This window comes from Mytilus trossulus, unplaced genomic scaffold, assembly GCF_036588685.1.
Source record: "Mytilus trossulus isolate FHL-02 unplaced genomic scaffold, PNRI_Mtr1.1.1.hap1 h1tg000814l__unscaffolded, whole genome shotgun sequence".
Lineage (NCBI taxonomy): Eukaryota > Metazoa > Mollusca > Bivalvia > Mytilida > Mytilidae > Mytilus > Mytilus trossulus.
This window is the reverse complement of record NW_026963504.1, coordinates 1-20640: the sequence shown is the minus strand read 5'-3', so window position 1 is coordinate 20640 and position 20640 is coordinate 1. Positions and strand designations below refer to the sequence as shown.

Here is a 20640-nt window from a genome sequence, read left to right as displayed (position 1 = left end):
TTGAATTTATTTTGTGATCAATGAAATTTTCAAGGCTTTGAAATCTGCGTTCGTCGGACATAGAATGAATTAAAATTGTCATGTTGTTTTGTTCGATTAAGATTAAATACGAATACGTATACGTATGACATACGTTTAAAAATGCATTCTCCCTTTTATTGCGACTTGCCGTATTTCACAAGCCGCTTTTTTTATTTTCACACCAGTTTTGTCATGCAGAAATCGTTTCATGCTGTTGGGTAATTAAAGCAAAGCAAGATCTCGTGTTTCGTGTGCTTTTTGTATATACATTTGCAAAATTTGTGTAGCTTGTTTTAAAATTAAAACACCGTGTCTGAGTAAGACATAGGATTTATAGGCTTTGGAAACTCGGAAACATTTGAGTATCGCTTCTCGGCCTTTTGGCTAAGATCAAAGTGTAGTATCTGTTCTTATCAGCTTAATATCTGATACGTACCCCATGTGGGTACTTCGATATTAAACTGATTTTTGCAACTAGGTGAGATGTTAGGTGCTTGCACCGCTCTTGCCACGAGTTGGCCTGGTATTGCAGTACCTCCAGGATCGGCTCACTCCCCATTTCGGGGAGAAAATTAAAATAGAAAAATAGCTCCTTCTATAGTCTGAGAAACAGCCCCAGTAAAATATTCTCTAATACTTTTTCTATATTATTTTATGTTATGTATTGTATAGTTTTACTCATTGTTGTAAATTAATTCTACTTCTCGCGCATGTAAAATAAATCGCATATTATTTTATTTTTTTATGTCTGTTCTCTGAAAAGTATTTTTTTCTTTTCTAATAATGTGATGGTTTTTTTTTTTTCTCTTTTTCTCTCTCGCTTGTATTCATAACAGCATATGTCAGTGTAATAATGTATTCTCGTTCCTTTAAAACAAACTCTATATAAATTTTTAGCGTTACGGAAAAACGCGGGGAAAATAATTACGTCCCCTTCTACTGTTTCAATCATCGTTAATAGCGACGTCGCCTCAGAACGAGGGCAAACGATGGAAACTACAGTCGGCCGGTAAGTTTTTTCCTCCTTTTAAAATTAATTTAAACATAGCTGTACCGGTTAATTCCTTTAAAAAATAGAACAGATGAACTGTTTGTGTGTTTTTTATTTAAACGACAGAGTGAAAAGTCCGTGCTGATTGTGAAAAAGCGTTGAATTTATTTTGTGATCAATGAAATTTTCAAGGCTTTGAAATCTGCGTTCGTCGGACATAGAATGAATTAAAATTGTCATGTTGTTTTGTTCGATTAAGATTAAATACGAATACGTATACGTATGACATACGTTTAAAAATGCATTCTCCCTTTTATTGCGACTTGCCGTATTTCACAAGCCGCTTTTTTTATTTTCACACCAGTTTTGTCATGCAGAAATCGTTTCATGCTGTTGGGTAATTAAAGCAAAGCAAGATCTCGTGTTTCGTGTGCTTTTTGTATATACATTTGCAAAATTTGTGTAGCTTGTTTTAAAATTAAAACACCGTGTCTGAGTAAGACATAGGATTTATAGGCTTTGGAAACTCGGAAACATTTGAGTATCGCTTCTCGGCCTTTTGGCTAAGATCAAAGTGTAGTATCTGTTCTTATCAGCTTAATATCTGATACGTACCCCATGTGGGTACTTCGATATTAAACTGATTTTTGCAACTAGGTGAGATGTTAGGTGCTTGCACCGCTCTTGCCACGAGTTGGCCTGGTATTGCAGTACCTCCAGGATCGGCTCACTCCCCATTTCGGGGAGAAAATTAAAATAGAAAAATAGCTCCTTCTATAGTCTGAGAAACAGCCCCAGTAAAATATTCTCTAATACTTTTTCTATATTATTTTATGTTATGTATTGTATAGTTTTACTCATTGTTGTAAATTAATTCTACTTCTCGCGCATGTAAAATAAATCGCATATTATTTTATTTTTTTATGTCTGTTCTCTGAAAAGTATTTTTTTCTTTTCTAATAATGTGATGGTTTTTTTTTTTTCTCTTTTTCTCTCTCGCTTGTATTCATAACAGCATATGTCAGTGTAATAATGTATTCTCGTTCCTTTAAAACAAACTCTATATAAATTTTTAGCGTTACGGAAAAACGCGGGGAAAATAATTACGTCCCCTTCTACTGTTTCAATCATCGTTAATAGCGACGTCGCCTCAGAACGAGGGCAAACGATGGAAACTACAGTCGGCCGGTAAGTTTTTTCCTCCTTTTAAAATTAATTTAAACATAGCTGTACCGGTTAATTCCTTTAAAAAATAGAACAGATGAACTGTTTGTGTGTTTTTTATTTAAACGACAGAGTGAAAAGTCCGTGCTGATTGTGAAAAAGCGTTGAATTTATTTTGTGATCAATGAAATTTTCAAGGCTTTGAAATCTGCGTTCGTCGGACATAGAATGAATTAAAATTGTCATGTTGTTTTGTTCGATTAAGATTAAATACGAATACGTATACGTATGACATACGTTTAAAAATGCATTCTCCCTTTTATTGCGACTTGCCGTATTTCACAAGCCGCTTTTTTTATTTTCACACCAGTTTTGTCATGCAGAAATCGTTTCATGCTGTTGGGTAATTAAAGCAAAGCAAGATCTCGTGTTTCGTGTGCTTTTTGTATATACATTTGCAAAATTTGTGTAGCTTGTTTTAAAATTAAAACACCGTGTCTGAGTAAGACATAGGATTTATAGGCTTTGGAAACTCGGAAACATTTGAGTATCGCTTCTCGGCCTTTTGGCTAAGATCAAAGTGTAGTATCTGTTCTTATCAGCTTAATATCTGATACGTACCCCATGTGGGTACTTCGATATTAAACTGATTTTTGCAACTAGGTGAGATGTTAGGTGCTTGCACCGCTCTTGCCACGAGTTGGCCTGGTATTGCAGTACCTCCAGGATCGGCTCACTCCCCATTTCGGGGAGAAAATTAAAATAGAAAAATAGCTCCTTCTATAGTCTGAGAAACAGCCCCAGTAAAATATTCTCTAATACTTTTTCTATATTATTTTATGTTATGTATTGTATAGTTTTACTCATTGTTGTAAATTAATTCTACTTCTCGCGCATGTAAAATAAATCGCATATTATTTTATTTTTTTATGTCTGTTCTCTGAAAAGTATTTTTTTCTTTTCTAATAATGTGATGGTTTTTTTTTTTTCTCTTTTTCTCTCTCGCTTGTATTCATAACAGCATATGTCAGTGTAATAATGTATTCTCGTTCCTTTAAAACAAACTCTATATAAATTTTTAGCGTTACGGAAAAACGCGGGGAAAATAATTACGTCCCCTTCTACTGTTTCAATCATCGTTAATAGCGACGTCGCCTCAGAACGAGGGCAAACGATGGAAACTACAGTCGGCCGGTAAGTTTTTTCCTCCTTTTAAAATTAATTTAAACATAGCTGTACCGGTTAATTCCTTTAAAAAATAGAACAGATGAACTGTTTGTGTGTTTTTTATTTAAACGACAGAGTGAAAAGTCCGTGCTGATTGTGAAAAAGCGTTGAATTTATTTTGTGATCAATGAAATTTTCAAGGCTTTGAAATCTGCGTTCGTCGGACATAGAATGAATTAAAATTGTCATGTTGTTTTGTTCGATTAAGATTAAATACGAATACGTATACGTATGACATACGTTTAAAAATGCATTCTCCCTTTTATTGCGACTTGCCGTATTTCACAAGCCGCTTTTTTTATTTTCACACCAGTTTTGTCATGCAGAAATCGTTTCATGCTGTTGGGTAATTAAAGCAAAGCAAGATCTCGTGTTTCGTGTGCTTTTTGTATATACATTTGCAAAATTTGTGTAGCTTGTTTTAAAATTAAAACACCGTGTCTGAGTAAGACATAGGATTTATAGGCTTTGGAAACTCGGAAACATTTGAGTATCGCTTCTCGGCCTTTTGGCTAAGATCAAAGTGTAGTATCTGTTCTTATCAGCTTAATATCTGATACGTACCCCATGTGGGTACTTCGATATTAAACTGATTTTTGCAACTAGGTGAGATGTTAGGTGCTTGCACCGCTCTTGCCACGAGTTGGCCTGGTATTGCAGTACCTCCAGGATCGGCTCACTCCCCATTTCGGGGAGAAAATTAAAATAGAAAAATAGCTCCTTCTATAGTCTGAGAAACAGCCCCAGTAAAATATTCTCTAATACTTTTTCTATATTATTTTATGTTATGTATTGTATAGTTTTACTCATTGTTGTAAATTAATTCTACTTCTCGCGCATGTAAAATAAATCGCATATTATTTTATTTTTTTATGTCTGTTCTCTGAAAAGTATTTTTTTCTTTTCTAATAATGTGATGGTTTTTTTTTTTTCTCTTTTTCTCTCTCGCTTGTATTCATAACAGCATATGTCAGTGTAATAATGTATTCTCGTTCCTTTAAAACAAACTCTATATAAATTTTTAGCGTTACGGAAAAACGCGGGGAAAATAATTACGTCCCCTTCTACTGTTTCAATCATCGTTAATAGCGACGTCGCCTCAGAACGAGGGCAAACGATGGAAACTACAGTCGGCCGGTAAGTTTTTTCCTCCTTTTAAAATTAATTTAAACATAGCTGTACCGGTTAATTCCTTTAAAAAATAGAACAGATGAACTGTTTGTGTGTTTTTTATTTAAACGACAGAGTGAAAAGTCCGTGCTGATTGTGAAAAAGCGTTGAATTTATTTTGTGATCAATGAAATTTTCAAGGCTTTGAAATCTGCGTTCGTCGGACATAGAATGAATTAAAATTGTCATGTTGTTTTGTTCGATTAAGATTAAATACGAATACGTATACGTATGACATACGTTTAAAAATGCATTCTCCCTTTTATTGCGACTTGCCGTATTTCACAAGCCGCTTTTTTTATTTTCACACCAGTTTTGTCATGCAGAAATCGTTTCATGCTGTTGGGTAATTAAAGCAAAGCAAGATCTCGTGTTTCGTGTGCTTTTTGTATATACATTTGCAAAATTTGTGTAGCTTGTTTTAAAATTAAAACACCGTGTCTGAGTAAGACATAGGATTTATAGGCTTTGGAAACTCGGAAACATTTGAGTATCGCTTCTCGGCCTTTTGGCTAAGATCAAAGTGTAGTATCTGTTCTTATCAGCTTAATATCTGATACGTACCCCATGTGGGTACTTCGATATTAAACTGATTTTTGCAACTAGGTGAGATGTTAGGTGCTTGCACCGCTCTTGCCACGAGTTGGCCTGGTATTGCAGTACCTCCAGGATCGGCTCACTCCCCATTTCGGGGAGAAAATTAAAATAGAAAAATAGCTCCTTCTATAGTCTGAGAAACAGCCCCAGTAAAATATTCTCTAATACTTTTTCTATATTATTTTATGTTATGTATTGTATAGTTTTACTCATTGTTGTAAATTAATTCTACTTCTCGCGCATGTAAAATAAATCGCATATTATTTTATTTTTTTATGTCTGTTCTCTGAAAAGTATTTTTTTCTTTTCTAATAATGTGATGGTTTTTTTTTTTTCTCTTTTTCTCTCTCGCTTGTATTCATAACAGCATATGTCAGTGTAATAATGTATTCTCGTTCCTTTAAAACAAACTCTATATAAATTTTTAGCGTTACGGAAAAACGCGGGGAAAATAATTACGTCCCCTTCTACTGTTTCAATCATCGTTAATAGCGACGTCGCCTCAGAACGAGGGCAAACGATGGAAACTACAGTCGGCCGGTAAGTTTTTTCCTCCTTTTAAAATTAATTTAAACATAGCTGTACCGGTTAATTCCTTTAAAAAATAGAACAGATGAACTGTTTGTGTGTTTTTTATTTAAACGACAGAGTGAAAAGTCCGTGCTGATTGTGAAAAAGCGTTGAATTTATTTTGTGATCAATGAAATTTTCAAGGCTTTGAAATCTGCGTTCGTCGGACATAGAATGAATTAAAATTGTCATGTTGTTTTGTTCGATTAAGATTAAATACGAATACGTATACGTATGACATACGTTTAAAAATGCATTCTCCCTTTTATTGCGACTTGCCGTATTTCACAAGCCGCTTTTTTTATTTTCACACCAGTTTTGTCATGCAGAAATCGTTTCATGCTGTTGGGTAATTAAAGCAAAGCAAGATCTCGTGTTTCGTGTGCTTTTTGTATATACATTTGCAAAATTTGTGTAGCTTGTTTTAAAATTAAAACACCGTGTCTGAGTAAGACATAGGATTTATAGGCTTTGGAAACTCGGAAACATTTGAGTATCGCTTCTCGGCCTTTTGGCTAAGATCAAAGTGTAGTATCTGTTCTTATCAGCTTAATATCTGATACGTACCCCATGTGGGTACTTCGATATTAAACTGATTTTTGCAACTAGGTGAGATGTTAGGTGCTTGCACCGCTCTTGCCACGAGTTGGCCTGGTATTGCAGTACCTCCAGGATCGGCTCACTCCCCATTTCGGGGAGAAAATTAAAATAGAAAAATAGCTCCTTCTATAGTCTGAGAAACAGCCCCAGTAAAATATTCTCTAATACTTTTTCTATATTATTTTATGTTATGTATTGTATAGTTTTACTCATTGTTGTAAATTAATTCTACTTCTCGCGCATGTAAAATAAATCGCATATTATTTTATTTTTTTATGTCTGTTCTCTGAAAAGTATTTTTTTCTTTTCTAATAATGTGATGGTTTTTTTTTTTTCTCTTTTTCTCTCTCGCTTGTATTCATAACAGCATATGTCAGTGTAATAATGTATTCTCGTTCCTTTAAAACAAACTCTATATAAATTTTTAGCGTTACGGAAAAACGCGGGGAAAATAATTACGTCCCCTTCTACTGTTTCAATCATCGTTAATAGCGACGTCGCCTCAGAACGAGGGCAAACGATGGAAACTACAGTCGGCCGGTAAGTTTTTTCCTCCTTTTAAAATTAATTTAAACATAGCTGTACCGGTTAATTCCTTTAAAAAATAGAACAGATGAACTGTTTGTGTGTTTTTTATTTAAACGACAGAGTGAAAAGTCCGTGCTGATTGTGAAAAAGCGTTGAATTTATTTTGTGATCAATGAAATTTTCAAGGCTTTGAAATCTGCGTTCGTCGGACATAGAATGAATTAAAATTGTCATGTTGTTTTGTTCGATTAAGATTAAATACGAATACGTATACGTATGACATACGTTTAAAAATGCATTCTCCCTTTTATTGCGACTTGCCGTATTTCACAAGCCGCTTTTTTTATTTTCACACCAGTTTTGTCATGCAGAAATCGTTTCATGCTGTTGGGTAATTAAAGCAAAGCAAGATCTCGTGTTTCGTGTGCTTTTTGTATATACATTTGCAAAATTTGTGTAGCTTGTTTTAAAATTAAAACACCGTGTCTGAGTAAGACATAGGATTTATAGGCTTTGGAAACTCGGAAACATTTGAGTATCGCTTCTCGGCCTTTTGGCTAAGATCAAAGTGTAGTATCTGTTCTTATCAGCTTAATATCTGATACGTACCCCATGTGGGTACTTCGATATTAAACTGATTTTTGCAACTAGGTGAGATGTTAGGTGCTTGCACCGCTCTTGCCACGAGTTGGCCTGGTATTGCAGTACCTCCAGGATCGGCTCACTCCCCATTTCGGGGAGAAAATTAAAATAGAAAAATAGCTCCTTCTATAGTCTGAGAAACAGCCCCAGTAAAATATTCTCTAATACTTTTTCTATATTATTTTATGTTATGTATTGTATAGTTTTACTCATTGTTGTAAATTAATTCTACTTCTCGCGCATGTAAAATAAATCGCATATTATTTTATTTTTTTATGTCTGTTCTCTGAAAAGTATTTTTTTCTTTTCTAATAATGTGATGGTTTTTTTTTTTTCTCTTTTTCTCTCTCGCTTGTATTCATAACAGCATATGTCAGTGTAATAATGTATTCTCGTTCCTTTAAAACAAACTCTATATAAATTTTTAGCGTTACGGAAAAACGCGGGGAAAATAATTACGTCCCCTTCTACTGTTTCAATCATCGTTAATAGCGACGTCGCCTCAGAACGAGGGCAAACGATGGAAACTACAGTCGGCCGGTAAGTTTTTTCCTCCTTTTAAAATTAATTTAAACATAGCTGTACCGGTTAATTCCTTTAAAAAATAGAACAGATGAACTGTTTGTGTGTTTTTTATTTAAACGACAGAGTGAAAAGTCCGTGCTGATTGTGAAAAAGCGTTGAATTTATTTTGTGATCAATGAAATTTTCAAGGCTTTGAAATCTGCGTTCGTCGGACATAGAATGAATTAAAATTGTCATGTTGTTTTGTTCGATTAAGATTAAATACGAATACGTATACGTATGACATACGTTTAAAAATGCATTCTCCCTTTTATTGCGACTTGCCGTATTTCACAAGCCGCTTTTTTTATTTTCACACCAGTTTTGTCATGCAGAAATCGTTTCATGCTGTTGGGTAATTAAAGCAAAGCAAGATCTCGTGTTTCGTGTGCTTTTTGTATATACATTTGCAAAATTTGTGTAGCTTGTTTTAAAATTAAAACACCGTGTCTGAGTAAGACATAGGATTTATAGGCTTTGGAAACTCGGAAACATTTGAGTATCGCTTCTCGGCCTTTTGGCTAAGATCAAAGTGTAGTATCTGTTCTTATCAGCTTAATATCTGATACGTACCCCATGTGGGTACTTCGATATTAAACTGATTTTTGCAACTAGGTGAGATGTTAGGTGCTTGCACCGCTCTTGCCACGAGTTGGCCTGGTATTGCAGTACCTCCAGGATCGGCTCACTCCCCATTTCGGGGAGAAAATTAAAATAGAAAAATAGCTCCTTCTATAGTCTGAGAAACAGCCCCAGTAAAATATTCTCTAATACTTTTTCTATATTATTTTATGTTATGTATTGTATAGTTTTACTCATTGTTGTAAATTAATTCTACTTCTCGCGCATGTAAAATAAATCGCATATTATTTTATTTTTTTATGTCTGTTCTCTGAAAAGTATTTTTTTCTTTTCTAATAATGTGATGGTTTTTTTTTTTTCTCTTTTTCTCTCTCGCTTGTATTCATAACAGCATATGTCAGTGTAATAATGTATTCTCGTTCCTTTAAAACAAACTCTATATAAATTTTTAGCGTTACGGAAAAACGCGGGGAAAATAATTACGTCCCCTTCTACTGTTTCAATCATCGTTAATAGCGACGTCGCCTCAGAACGAGGGCAAACGATGGAAACTACAGTCGGCCGGTAAGTTTTTTCCTCCTTTTAAAATTAATTTAAACATAGCTGTACCGGTTAATTCCTTTAAAAAATAGAACAGATGAACTGTTTGTGTGTTTTTTATTTAAACGACAGAGTGAAAAGTCCGTGCTGATTGTGAAAAAGCGTTGAATTTATTTTGTGATCAATGAAATTTTCAAGGCTTTGAAATCTGCGTTCGTCGGACATAGAATGAATTAAAATTGTCATGTTGTTTTGTTCGATTAAGATTAAATACGAATACGTATACGTATGACATACGTTTAAAAATGCATTCTCCCTTTTATTGCGACTTGCCGTATTTCACAAGCCGCTTTTTTTATTTTCACACCAGTTTTGTCATGCAGAAATCGTTTCATGCTGTTGGGTAATTAAAGCAAAGCAAGATCTCGTGTTTCGTGTGCTTTTTGTATATACATTTGCAAAATTTGTGTAGCTTGTTTTAAAATTAAAACACCGTGTCTGAGTAAGACATAGGATTTATAGGCTTTGGAAACTCGGAAACATTTGAGTATCGCTTCTCGGCCTTTTGGCTAAGATCAAAGTGTAGTATCTGTTCTTATCAGCTTAATATCTGATACGTACCCCATGTGGGTACTTCGATATTAAACTGATTTTTGCAACTAGGTGAGATGTTAGGTGCTTGCACCGCTCTTGCCACGAGTTGGCCTGGTATTGCAGTACCTCCAGGATCGGCTCACTCCCCATTTCGGGGAGAAAATTAAAATAGAAAAATAGCTCCTTCTATAGTCTGAGAAACAGCCCCAGTAAAATATTCTCTAATACTTTTTCTATATTATTTTATGTTATGTATTGTATAGTTTTACTCATTGTTGTAAATTAATTCTACTTCTCGCGCATGTAAAATAAATCGCATATTATTTTATTTTTTTATGTCTGTTCTCTGAAAAGTATTTTTTTCTTTTCTAATAATGTGATGGTTTTTTTTTTTTCTCTTTTTCTCTCTCGCTTGTATTCATAACAGCATATGTCAGTGTAATAATGTATTCTCGTTCCTTTAAAACAAACTCTATATAAATTTTTAGCGTTACGGAAAAACGCGGGGAAAATAATTACGTCCCCTTCTACTGTTTCAATCATCGTTAATAGCGACGTCGCCTCAGAACGAGGGCAAACGATGGAAACTACAGTCGGCCGGTAAGTTTTTTCCTCCTTTTAAAATTAATTTAAACATAGCTGTACCGGTTAATTCCTTTAAAAAATAGAACAGATGAACTGTTTGTGTGTTTTTTATTTAAACGACAGAGTGAAAAGTCCGTGCTGATTGTGAAAAAGCGTTGAATTTATTTTGTGATCAATGAAATTTTCAAGGCTTTGAAATCTGCGTTCGTCGGACATAGAATGAATTAAAATTGTCATGTTGTTTTGTTCGATTAAGATTAAATACGAATACGTATACGTATGACATACGTTTAAAAATGCATTCTCCCTTTTATTGCGACTTGCCGTATTTCACAAGCCGCTTTTTTTATTTTCACACCAGTTTTGTCATGCAGAAATCGTTTCATGCTGTTGGGTAATTAAAGCAAAGCAAGATCTCGTGTTTCGTGTGCTTTTTGTATATACATTTGCAAAATTTGTGTAGCTTGTTTTAAAATTAAAACACCGTGTCTGAGTAAGACATAGGATTTATAGGCTTTGGAAACTCGGAAACATTTGAGTATCGCTTCTCGGCCTTTTGGCTAAGATCAAAGTGTAGTATCTGTTCTTATCAGCTTAATATCTGATACGTACCCCATGTGGGTACTTCGATATTAAACTGATTTTTGCAACTAGGTGAGATGTTAGGTGCTTGCACCGCTCTTGCCACGAGTTGGCCTGGTATTGCAGTACCTCCAGGATCGGCTCACTCCCCATTTCGGGGAGAAAATTAAAATAGAAAAATAGCTCCTTCTATAGTCTGAGAAACAGCCCCAGTAAAATATTCTCTAATACTTTTTCTATATTATTTTATGTTATGTATTGTATAGTTTTACTCATTGTTGTAAATTAATTCTACTTCTCGCGCATGTAAAATAAATCGCATATTATTTTATTTTTTTATGTCTGTTCTCTGAAAAGTATTTTTTTCTTTTCTAATAATGTGATGGTTTTTTTTTTTTCTCTTTTTCTCTCTCGCTTGTATTCATAACAGCATATGTCAGTGTAATAATGTATTCTCGTTCCTTTAAAACAAACTCTATATAAATTTTTAGCGTTACGGAAAAACGCGGGGAAAATAATTACGTCCCCTTCTACTGTTTCAATCATCGTTAATAGCGACGTCGCCTCAGAACGAGGGCAAACGATGGAAACTACAGTCGGCCGGTAAGTTTTTTCCTCCTTTTAAAATTAATTTAAACATAGCTGTACCGGTTAATTCCTTTAAAAAATAGAACAGATGAACTGTTTGTGTGTTTTTTATTTAAACGACAGAGTGAAAAGTCCGTGCTGATTGTGAAAAAGCGTTGAATTTATTTTGTGATCAATGAAATTTTCAAGGCTTTGAAATCTGCGTTCGTCGGACATAGAATGAATTAAAATTGTCATGTTGTTTTGTTCGATTAAGATTAAATACGAATACGTATACGTATGACATACGTTTAAAAATGCATTCTCCCTTTTATTGCGACTTGCCGTATTTCACAAGCCGCTTTTTTTATTTTCACACCAGTTTTGTCATGCAGAAATCGTTTCATGCTGTTGGGTAATTAAAGCAAAGCAAGATCTCGTGTTTCGTGTGCTTTTTGTATATACATTTGCAAAATTTGTGTAGCTTGTTTTAAAATTAAAACACCGTGTCTGAGTAAGACATAGGATTTATAGGCTTTGGAAACTCGGAAACATTTGAGTATCGCTTCTCGGCCTTTTGGCTAAGATCAAAGTGTAGTATCTGTTCTTATCAGCTTAATATCTGATACGTACCCCATGTGGGTACTTCGATATTAAACTGATTTTTGCAACTAGGTGAGATGTTAGGTGCTTGCACCGCTCATGCCACGAGTTGGCCTGGTATTGCAGTACCTCCAGGATCGGCTCACTCCCCATTTCGGGGAGAAAATTAAAATAGAAAAATAGCTCCTTCTATAGTCTGAGAAACAGCCCCAGTAAAATATTCTCTAATACTTTTTCTATATTATTTTATGTTATGTATTGTATAGTTTTACTCATTGTTGTAAATTAATTCTACTTCTCGCGCATGTAAAATAAATCGCATATTATTTTATTTTTTTATGTCTGTTCTCTGAAAAGTATTTTTTTCTTTTCTAATAATGTGATGGTTTTTTTTTTTTCTCTTTTTCTCTCTCGCTTGTATTCATAACAGCATATGTCAGTGTAATAATGTATTCTCGTTCCTTTAAAACAAACTCTATATAAATTTTTAGCGTTACGGAAAAACGCGGGGAAAATAATTACGTCCCCTTCTACTGTTTCAATCATCGTTAATAGCGACGTCGCCTCAGAACGAGGGCAAACGATGGAAACTACAGTCGGCCGGTAAGTTTTTTCCTCCTTTTAAAATTAATTTAAACATAGCTGTACCGGTTAATTCCTTTAAAAAATAGAACAGATGAACTGTTTGTGTGTTTTTTATTTAAACGACAGAGTGAAAAGTCCGTGCTGATTGTGAAAAAGCGTTGAATTTATTTTGTGATCAATGAAATTTTCAAGGCTTTGAAATCTGCGTTCGTCGGACATAGAATGAATTAAAATTGTCATGTTGTTTTGTTCGATTAAGATTAAATACGAATACGTATACGTATGACATACGTTTAAAAATGCATTCTCCCTTTTATTGCGACTTGCCGTATTTCACAAGCCGCTTTTTTTATTTTCACACCAGTTTTGTCATGCAGAAATCGTTTCATGCTGTTGGGTAATTAAAGCAAAGCAAGATCTCGTGTTTCGTGTGCTTTTTGTATATACATTTGCAAAATTTGTGTAGCTTGTTTTAAAATTAAAACACCGTGTCTGAGTAAGACATAGGATTTATAGGCTTTGGAAACTCGGAAACATTTGAGTATCGCTTCTCGGCCTTTTGGCTAAGATCAAAGTGTAGTATCTGTTCTTATCAGCTTAATATCTGATACGTACCCCATGTGGGTACTTCGATATTAAACTGATTTTTGCAACTAGGTGAGATGTTAGGTGCTTGCACCGCTCTTGCCACGAGTTGGCCTGGTATTGCAGTACCTCCAGGATCGGCTCACTCCCCATTTCGGGGAGAAAATTAAAATAGAAAAATAGCTCCTTCTATAGTCTGAGAAACAGCCCCAGTAAAATATTCTCTAATACTTTTTCTATATTATTTTATGTTATGTATTGTATAGTTTTACTCATTGTTGTAAATTAATTCTACTTCTCGCGCATGTAAAATAAATCGCATATTATTTTATTTTTTTATGTCTGTTCTCTGAAAAGTATTTTTTTCTTTTCTAATAATGTGATGGTTTTTTTTTTTTCTCTTTTTCTCTCTCGCTTGTATTCATAACAGCATATGTCAGTGTAATAATGTATTCTCGTTCCTTTAAAACAAACTCTATATAAATTTTTAGCGTTACGGAAAAACGCGGGGAAAATAATTACGTCCCCTTCTACTGTTTCAATCATCGTTAATAGCGACGTCGCCTCAGAACGAGGGCAAACGATGGAAACTACAGTCGGCCGGTAAGTTTTTTCCTCCTTTTAAAATTAATTTAAACATAGCTGTACCGGTTAATTCCTTTAAAAAATAGAACAGATGAACTGTTTGTGTGTTTTTTATTTAAACGACAGAGTGAAAAGTCCGTGCTGATTGTGAAAAAGCGTTGAATTTATTTTGTGATCAATGAAATTTTCAAGGCTTTGAAATCTGCGTTCGTCGGACATAGAATGAATTAAAATTGTCATGTTGTTTTGTTCGATTAAGATTAAATACGAATACGTATACGTATGACATACGTTTAAAAATGCATTCTCCCTTTTATTGCGACTTGCCGTATTTCACAAGCCGCTTTTTTTATTTTCACACCAGTTTTGTCATGCAGAAATCGTTTCATGCTGTTGGGTAATTAAAGCAAAGCAAGATCTCGTGTTTCGTGTGCTTTTTGTATATACATTTGCAAAATTTGTGTAGCTTGTTTTAAAATTAAAACACCGTGTCTGAGTAAGACATAGGATTTATAGGCTTTGGAAACTCGGAAACATTTGAGTATCGCTTCTCGGCCTTTTGGCTAAGATCAAAGTGTAGTATCTGTTCTTATCAGCTTAATATCTGATACGTACCCCATGTGGGTACTTCGATATTAAACTGATTTTTGCAACTAGGTGAGATGTTAGGTGCTTGCACCGCTCTTGCCACGAGTTGGCCTGGTATTGCAGTACCTCCAGGATCGGCTCACTCCCCATTTCGGGGAGAAAATTAAAATAGAAAAATAGCTCCTTCTATAGTCTGAGAAACAGCCCCAGTAAAATATTCTCTAATACTTTTTCTATATTATTTTATGTTATGTATTGTATAGTTTTACTCATTGTTGTAAATTAATTCTACTTCTCGCGCATGTAAAATAAATCGCATATTATTTTATTTTTTTATGTCTGTTCTCTGAAAAGTATTTTTTTCTTTTCTAATAATGTGATGGTTTTTTTTTTTTCTCTTTTTCTCTCTCGCTTGTATTCATAACAGCATATGTCAGTGTAATAATGTATTCTCGTTCCTTTAAAACAAACTCTATATAAATTTTTAGCGTTACGGAAAAACGCGGGGAAAATAATTACGTCCCCTTCTACTGTTTCAATCATCGTTAATAGCGACGTCGCCTCAGAACGAGGGCAAACGATGGAAACTACAGTCGGCCGGTAAGTTTTTTCCTCCTTTTAAAATTAATTTAAACATAGCTGTACCGGTTAATTCCTTTAAAAAATAGAACAGATGAACTGTTTGTGTGTTTTTTATTTAAACGACAGAGTGAAAAGTCCGTGCTGATTGTGAAAAAGCGTTGAATTTATTTTGTGATCAATGAAATTTTCAAGGCTTTGAAATCTGCGTTCGTCGGACATAGAATGAATTAAAATTGTCATGTTGTTTTGTTCGATTAAGATTAAATACGAATACGTATACGTATGACATACGTTTAAAAATGCATTCTCCCTTTTATTGCGACTTGCCGTATTTCACAAGCCGCTTTTTTTATTTTCACACCAGTTTTGTCATGCAGAAATCGTTTCATGCTGTTGGGTAATTAAAGCAAAGCAAGATCTCGTGTTTCGTGTGCTTTTTGTATATACATTTGCAAAATTTGTGTAGCTTGTTTTAAAATTAAAACACCGTGTCTGAGTAAGACATAGGATTTATAGGCTTTGGAAACTCGGAAACATTTGAGTATCGCTTCTCGGCCTTTTGGCTAAGATCAAAGTGTAGTATCTGTTCTTATCAGCTTAATATCTGATACGTACCCCATGTGGGTACTTCGATATTAAACTGATTTTTGCAACTAGGTGAGATGTTAGGTGCTTGCACCGCTCTTGCCACGAGTTGGCCTGGTATTGCAGTACCTCCAGGATCGGCTCACTCCCCATTTCGGGGAGAAAATTAAAATAGAAAAATAGCTCCTTCTATAGTCTGAGAAACAGCCCCAGTAAAATATTCTCTAATACTTTTTCTATATTATTTTATGTTATGTATTGTATAGTTTTACTCATTGTTGTAAATTAATTCTACTTCTCGCGCATGTAAAATAAATCGCATATTATTTTATTTTTTTATGTCTGTTCTCTGAAAAGTATTTTTTTCTTTTCTAATAATGTGATGGTTTTTTTTTTTTCTCTTTTTCTCTCTCGCTTGTATTCATAACAGCATATGTCAGTGTAATAATGTATTCTCGTTCCTTTAAAACAAACTCTATATAAATTTTTAGCGTTACGGAAAAACGCGGGGAAAATAATTACGTCCCCTTCTACTGTTTCAATCATCGTTAATAGCGACGTCGCCTCAGAACGAGGGCAAACGATGGAAACTACAGTCGGCCGGTAAGTTTTTTCCTCCTTTTAAAATTAATTTAAACATAGCTGTACCGGTTAATTCCTTTAAAAAATAGAACAGATGAACTGTTTGTGTGTTTTTTATTTAAACGACAGAGTGAAAAGTCCGTGCTGATTGTGAAAAAGCGTTGAATTTATTTTGTGATCAATGAAATTTTCAAGGCTTTGAAATCTGCGTTCGTCGGACATAGAATGAATTAAAATTGTCATGTTGTTTTGTTCGATTAAGATTAAATACGAATACGTATACGTATGACATACGTTTAAAAATGCATTCTCCCTTTTATTGCGACTTGCCGTATTTCACAAGCCGCTTTTTTTATTTTCACACCAGTTTTGTCATGCAGAAATCGTTTCATGCTGTTGGGTAATTAAAGCAAAGCAAGATCTCGTGTTTCGTGTGCTTTTTGTATATACATTTGCAAAATTTGTGTAGCTTGTTTTAAAATTAAAACACCGTGTCTGAGTAAGACATAGGATTTATAGGCTTTGGAAACTCGGAAACATTTGAGTATCGCTTCTCGGCCTTTTGGCTAAGATCAAAGTGTAGTATCTGTTCTTATCAGCTTAATATCTGATACGTACCCCATGTGGGTACTTCGATATTAAACTGATTTTTGCAACTAGGTGAGATGTTAGGTGCTTGCACCGCTCTTGCCACGAGTTGGCCTGGTATTGCAGTACCTCCAGGATCGGCTCACTCCCCATTTCGGGGAGAAAATTAAAATAGAAAAATAGCTCCTTCTATAGTCTGAGAAACAGCCCCAGTAAAATATTCTCTAATACTTTTTCTATATTATTTTATGTTATGTATTGTATAGTTTTACTCATTGTTGTAAATTAATTCTACTTCTCGCGCATGTAAAATAAATCGCATATTATTTTATTTTTTTATGTCTGTTCTCTGAAAAGTATTTTTTTCTTTTCTAATAATGTGATGGTTTTTTTTTTTTCTCTTTTTCTCTCTCGCTTGTATTCATAACAGCATATGTCAGTGTAATAATGTATTCTCGTTCCTTTAAAACAAACTCTATATAAATTTTTAGCGTTACGGAAAAACGCGGGGAAAATAATTACGTCCCCTTCTACTGTTTCAATCATCGTTAATAGCGACGTCGCCTCAGAACGAGGGCAAACGATGGAAACTACAGTCGGCCGGTAAGTTTTTTCCTCCTTTTAAAATTAATTTAAACATAGCTGTACCGGTTAATTCCTTTAAAAAATAGAACAGATGAACTGTTTGTGTGTTTTTTATTTAAACGACAGAGTGAAAAGTCCGTGCTGATTGTGAAAAAGCGTTGAATTTATTTTGTGATCAATGAAATTTTCAAGGCTTTGAAATCTGCGTTCGTCGGACATAGAATGAATTAAAATTGTCATGTTGTTTTGTTCGATTAAGATTAAATACGAATACGTATACGTATGACATACGTTTAAAAATGCATTCTCCCTTTTATTGCGACTTGCCGTATTTCACAAGCCGCTTTTTTTATTTTCACACCAGTTTTGTCATGCAGAAATCGTTTCATGCTGTTGGGTAATTAAAGCAAAGCAAGATCTCGTGTTTCGTGTGCTTTTTGTATATACATTTGCAAAATTTGTGTAGCTTGTTTTAAAATTAAAACACCGTGTCTGAGTAAGACATAGGATTTATAGGCTTTGGAAACTCGGAAACATTTGAGTATCGCTTCTCGGCCTTTTGGCTAAGATCAAAGTGTAGTATCTGTTCTTATCAGCTTAATATCTGATACGTACCCCATGTGGGTACTTCGATATTAAACTGATTTTTGCAACTAGGTGAGATGTTAGGTGCTTGCACCGCTCTTGCCACGAGTTGGCCTGGTATTGCAGTACCTCCAGGATCGGCTCACTCCCCATTTCGGGGAGAAAATTAAAATAGAAAAATAGCTCCTTCTATAGTCTGAGAAACAGCCCCAGTAAAATATTCTCTAATACTTTTTCTATATTATTTTATGTTATGTATTGTATAGTTTTACTCATTGTTGTAAATTAATTCTACTTCTCGCGCATGTAAAATAAATCGCATATTATTTTATTTTTTTATGTCTGTTCTCTGAAAAGTATTTTTTTCTTTTCTAATAATGTGATGGTTTTTTTTTTTTCTCTTTTTCTCTCTCGCTTGTATTCATAACAGCATATGTCAGTGTAATAATGTATTCTCGTTCCTTTAAAACAAACTCTATATAAATTTTTAGCGTTACGGAAAAACGCGGGGAAAATAATTACGTCCCCTTCTACTGTTTCAATCATCGTTAATAGCGACGTCGCCTCAGAACGAGGGCAAACGATGGAAACTACAGTCGGCCGGTAAGTTTTTTCCTCCTTTTAAAATTAATTTAAACATAGCTGTACCGGTTAATTCCTTTAAAAAATAGAACAGATGAACTGTTTGTGTGTTTTTTATTTAAACGACAGAGTGAAAAGTCCGTGCTGATTGTGAAAAAGCGTTGAATTTATTTTGTGATCAATGAAATTTTCAAGGCTTTGAAATCTGCGTTCGTCGGACATAGAATGAATTAAAATTGTCATGTTGTTTTGTTCGATTAAGATTAAATACGAATACGTATACGTATGACATACGTTTAAAAATGCATTCTCCCTTTTATTGCGACTTGCCGTATTTCACAAGCCGCTTTTTTTATTTTCACACCAGTTTTGTCATGCAGAAATCGTTTCATGCTGTTGGGTAATTAAAGCAAAGCAAGATCTCGTGTTTCGTGTGCTTTTTGTATATACATTTGCAAAATTTGTGTAGCTTGTTTTAAAATTAAAACACCGTGTCTGAGTAAGACATAGGATTTATAGGCTTTGGAAACTCGGAAACATTTGAGTATCGCTTCTCGGCCTTTTGGCTAAGATCAAAGTGTAGTATCTGTTCTTATCAGCTTAATATCTGATACGTACCCCATGTGGGTACTTCGATATTAAACTGATTTTTGCAACTAGGTGAGATGTTAGGTGCTTGCACCGCTCTTGCCACGAGTTGGCCTGGTATTGCAGTACCTCCAGGATCGGCTCACTCCCCATTTCGGGGAGAAAATTAAAATAGAAAAATAGCTCCTTCTATAGTCTGAGAAACAGCCCCAGTAAAATATTCTCTAATACTTTTTCTATATTATTTTATGTTATGTATTGTATAGTTTTACTCATTGTTGTAAATTAATTCTACTTCTCGCGCATGTAAAATAAATCGCATATTATTTTATTTTTTTTATGTCTGTTCTCTGAAAAGTATTTTTTCTTTTCTAATAATGTGATGGTTTTTTTTTTTTCTCTTTTTCTCTCTCGCTTGTATTCATAACAGCATATGTCAGTGTAATAATGTATTCTCGTTCCTTTAAAACAAACTCTATATAAATTTTTAGCGTTACGGAAAAACGCGGGGAAAATAATTACGTCCCTTCTACTGTTTCAATCATCGTTATAGCGACGTCGCCTCAGAACGAGGGCAAACGATGGAAACTACAGTCGGCGGTAAGTTTTTTCCTCCTTTTAAAATTAATTTAAACATAGCTGTACCGGTTAATTCTTTAAAAAATAGAACAGATGAACTGTTTGTGTGTTTTTTATTTAAACGACAGAGTGAAAAGTCCGTGCCTGATTGTGAAAAAGCGTTGAATTTATTTTGTGATCAATGAAATTTTCAAGGCTTTGAAATCTGCGTTCGTCGGACATAGAATGAATTAAAATTGTCATGTTGTTTTGTTCGATTAAGATTAAATACGAATACGTATACGTATGACATACGTTTAAAAATGCATTCTCCCTTTTATTGCGACTTGCCGTATTTCACAAGCCGCTTTTTTATTTTCACACCAGTTTTGTCATGCAGAAATCGTTTCATGCTGTTGGTTAATTAAAGCAAAGCAAGTCTCGTGTTTCGTGTGCTTTTTGTATATACATTTGCAAAATTTGTGTAGCTTGTTTTAAAATTAAAACACCGTGTCTGAGAAAGACATAGGATTTATAGGCTTTGGAAACTCGGAAACATTTTGAGTATCGCTTCTCGGCCTTTTGGCTAAGATCAAAGTGTAGTATCTGTTCTTATCAGCTTAATATCTGATACGTACCCCATGTGGGTACTTCGATATTAAACTGATTTTTGCAACTAGGTGAGATGTTAGGTGCTTGCACCGCTCTTGCCACGAGTTGGCCTGGTATTGCAGTACCTCCAGGATCGGCTCACTCCCCATTTCGGGGAGAAAATTAAAATAGAAAAATAGCTTCCTTCTATAGTCTGAGAACAGCCCCAGTAAAATATTCTCTAATACTTTTCTATATTATTTTATGTTATGTATTGTATAGTTTTACTCATTGTTGTGTTGTAAATTAATTCTACTTCTCGCGCATGTAAAATAAATCGCATA

General features: G+C 34.4%; 18 non-coding genes across 18 annotated transcripts; all 18 read left to right on the top strand.

Moving 5' to 3' along the window:
* Positions 1-385: 385 nt before the first annotated feature.
* Positions 386-578, top strand: LOC134703020 (U2 spliceosomal RNA). Its single transcript, XR_010104689.1, has one exon. It is a non-coding gene; the product is annotated as a U2 spliceosomal RNA (small nuclear RNA).
* A 977-nt stretch (positions 579-1555) lies between these two features.
* Positions 1556-1748, top strand: LOC134703019 (U2 spliceosomal RNA). Its single transcript, XR_010104688.1, has one exon. It is a non-coding gene; the product is annotated as a U2 spliceosomal RNA (small nuclear RNA).
* Positions 1749-2725: 977 nt separating this feature from the next.
* LOC134703017 (U2 spliceosomal RNA) lies at positions 2726-2918 on the top strand. The gene has a single exon (XR_010104686.1). It is a non-coding gene; the product is annotated as a U2 spliceosomal RNA (small nuclear RNA).
* Positions 2919-3895: 977 nt separating this feature from the next.
* Positions 3896-4088, top strand: LOC134703016 (U2 spliceosomal RNA). Its single transcript, XR_010104685.1, has one exon. It is a non-coding gene; the product is annotated as a U2 spliceosomal RNA (small nuclear RNA).
* A 977-nt stretch (positions 4089-5065) lies between these two features.
* On the top strand, positions 5066-5258 carry LOC134703015 (U2 spliceosomal RNA). Its single transcript, XR_010104684.1, has one exon. It is a non-coding gene; the product is annotated as a U2 spliceosomal RNA (small nuclear RNA).
* Positions 5259-6235: 977 nt separating this feature from the next.
* On the top strand, positions 6236-6428 carry LOC134703014 (U2 spliceosomal RNA). Its single transcript, XR_010104683.1, has one exon. It is a non-coding gene; the product is annotated as a U2 spliceosomal RNA (small nuclear RNA).
* A 977-nt stretch (positions 6429-7405) lies between these two features.
* On the top strand, positions 7406-7598 carry LOC134703013 (U2 spliceosomal RNA). Its single transcript, XR_010104682.1, has one exon. It is a non-coding gene; the product is annotated as a U2 spliceosomal RNA (small nuclear RNA).
* Positions 7599-8575: 977 nt separating this feature from the next.
* Positions 8576-8768, top strand: LOC134703011 (U2 spliceosomal RNA). The gene has a single exon (XR_010104681.1). It is a non-coding gene; the product is annotated as a U2 spliceosomal RNA (small nuclear RNA).
* Positions 8769-9745: 977 nt separating this feature from the next.
* Positions 9746-9938, top strand: LOC134703010 (U2 spliceosomal RNA). The gene has a single exon (XR_010104680.1). It is a non-coding gene; the product is annotated as a U2 spliceosomal RNA (small nuclear RNA).
* Positions 9939-10915: 977 nt separating this feature from the next.
* Positions 10916-11108, top strand: LOC134703009 (U2 spliceosomal RNA). Its single transcript, XR_010104679.1, has one exon. It is a non-coding gene; the product is annotated as a U2 spliceosomal RNA (small nuclear RNA).
* A 977-nt stretch (positions 11109-12085) lies between these two features.
* Positions 12086-12278, top strand: LOC134703021 (U2 spliceosomal RNA). Its single transcript, XR_010104690.1, has one exon. It is a non-coding gene; the product is annotated as a U2 spliceosomal RNA (small nuclear RNA).
* Positions 12279-13255: 977 nt separating this feature from the next.
* On the top strand, positions 13256-13448 carry LOC134703008 (U2 spliceosomal RNA). Its single transcript, XR_010104678.1, has one exon. It is a non-coding gene; the product is annotated as a U2 spliceosomal RNA (small nuclear RNA).
* Positions 13449-14425: 977 nt separating this feature from the next.
* On the top strand, positions 14426-14618 carry LOC134703007 (U2 spliceosomal RNA). The gene has a single exon (XR_010104677.1). It is a non-coding gene; the product is annotated as a U2 spliceosomal RNA (small nuclear RNA).
* Positions 14619-15595: 977 nt separating this feature from the next.
* LOC134703025 (U2 spliceosomal RNA) lies at positions 15596-15788 on the top strand. The gene has a single exon (XR_010104693.1). It is a non-coding gene; the product is annotated as a U2 spliceosomal RNA (small nuclear RNA).
* A 977-nt stretch (positions 15789-16765) lies between these two features.
* LOC134703024 (U2 spliceosomal RNA) lies at positions 16766-16958 on the top strand. Its single transcript, XR_010104692.1, has one exon. It is a non-coding gene; the product is annotated as a U2 spliceosomal RNA (small nuclear RNA).
* Positions 16959-17935: 977 nt separating this feature from the next.
* Positions 17936-18128, top strand: LOC134703022 (U2 spliceosomal RNA). Its single transcript, XR_010104691.1, has one exon. It is a non-coding gene; the product is annotated as a U2 spliceosomal RNA (small nuclear RNA).
* A 977-nt stretch (positions 18129-19105) lies between these two features.
* On the top strand, positions 19106-19298 carry LOC134703018 (U2 spliceosomal RNA). Its single transcript, XR_010104687.1, has one exon. It is a non-coding gene; the product is annotated as a U2 spliceosomal RNA (small nuclear RNA).
* Positions 19299-20271: 973 nt separating this feature from the next.
* On the top strand, positions 20272-20464 carry LOC134703006 (U2 spliceosomal RNA). Its single transcript, XR_010104676.1, has one exon. It is a non-coding gene; the product is annotated as a U2 spliceosomal RNA (small nuclear RNA).
* The last annotated feature ends 176 nt before the right edge of the window (positions 20465-20640 follow it).